This window comes from Marmota marmota, unplaced genomic scaffold (assembly GCF_001458135.2).
Source record: "Marmota marmota marmota unplaced genomic scaffold, marMar, whole genome shotgun sequence".
Taxonomy (NCBI): Eukaryota; Metazoa; Chordata; class Mammalia; order Rodentia; family Sciuridae; genus Marmota; species Marmota marmota.
In genome coordinates this window covers 493,077-494,294 of record NW_025999982.1, presented here as the reverse complement: position 1 = coordinate 494,294, position 1,218 = coordinate 493,077, and the positions used below count along the sequence as shown (strand labels likewise).

Sequence of the window (1,218 nt, the reverse complement as noted above, 5' to 3'; positions counted from 1 at the left end):
ACAGTTAAAAAATAATAATAACGAATTCTCCTTCAACTTGTAGAAAGGAAACAGAATGAAAGTACCTATTCCCTGATAACAAAGGCATTCACTTTCTCAAAACTAACACAGATTTTTCAAATTGTCCCCTTTGGTGCCCTGGATGTTGCCACACTCCTAAATTCTGTCTTGGGCCTTCTTTCCATGGTAAGGAAGCCTGAGTGGGGGAAGAGGAGGGGATACCTGTGCCAGCTTCACAGGGATCTCTCTCTCGGGCCCTCCACATCCAACGGGAAGTGTTAGATCTGAGAACGATCCCCTTAAATCTACCCAAGTTCATGTAGCCCTGGGACATTCCTCTGGCACTACAGGGACATCCATGCCTACACACCAAATGGGCAACACTGCACAGTATACTGTTTGGGAACACCTGCAGAGCACATAGAGAGTGAAATTGTGGCCATCTGCAAAGGAAGTCTATGTAAGAAATTCAGAAGCAAAGACACCTGTGTGTGTTGGGGGGTTGTCTTTGCAAAGGGACTCCAAGGTCCTGGGAATTTAGTTCTTAAACTGGGGTCAGGTACCCCATTCACCTTTCCCTCTGCATGCTGATTTGATGCATTCTTCTTTGGGTACAGTCTATTCACACTATTTTTAGGAGGGAGGATGAGTGTGAGGGGAGAGTGCTGAGCTGGCAAGGGGGAGGTAAGATGTGACTCAGCAGAGAGGGGCTGAGATTGACGAAGAATTTTTTAAAAAATACAGCAAATACTTGTCTGGGTTTATAGACCTAAAGTCAGAACCAGTAATGGGGATATGGAGCAAGGTTGGGAGTGAGATGTAGGAATGACTGATTTTCAGCAAGCTCTGAATCTGAGAAGTAGTCAAGAAAGGGGAGGCTGGGGATGCAGCTCAGTGGTAGAGCATGTGCTTAGTATGCACAAGGTCCTGGGTTCGATCCCCAGCTCCACTAAAAAAATACGTATGTTCATTACCTACATATTATTGTAAGGAGGATGTCACTTCTCAGCCACAAAGATAATTGGGTTTAACTGGGCAATTTAATAAAAATGAGTATTAGCGGGGGGCTGAAGGAGGGCACTCCAGGCTCAGGGAGATGGCATAGCCATCTACCAAGAGATAAGATCGGAGTGTGGTAAATCCCGACTCTCAGAAGAGCACACAAGGTAGGAAAGACCCTTGGTGGGGAAAAGGGCTCAGGCAGCCGGAGAGCAGCTG

General features: G+C 46.3%; 1 non-coding gene across 1 annotated transcript; it reads left to right on the top strand.

The window, feature by feature from the left end:
- Window positions 1-880: 880 nt before the first annotated feature.
- Window positions 881-952, top strand: Trnat-agu. Its single transcript has one exon. It is a non-coding gene; the product is annotated as a tRNA-Thr (tRNA).
- Window positions 953-1,218: the final 266 nt, after the last annotated feature.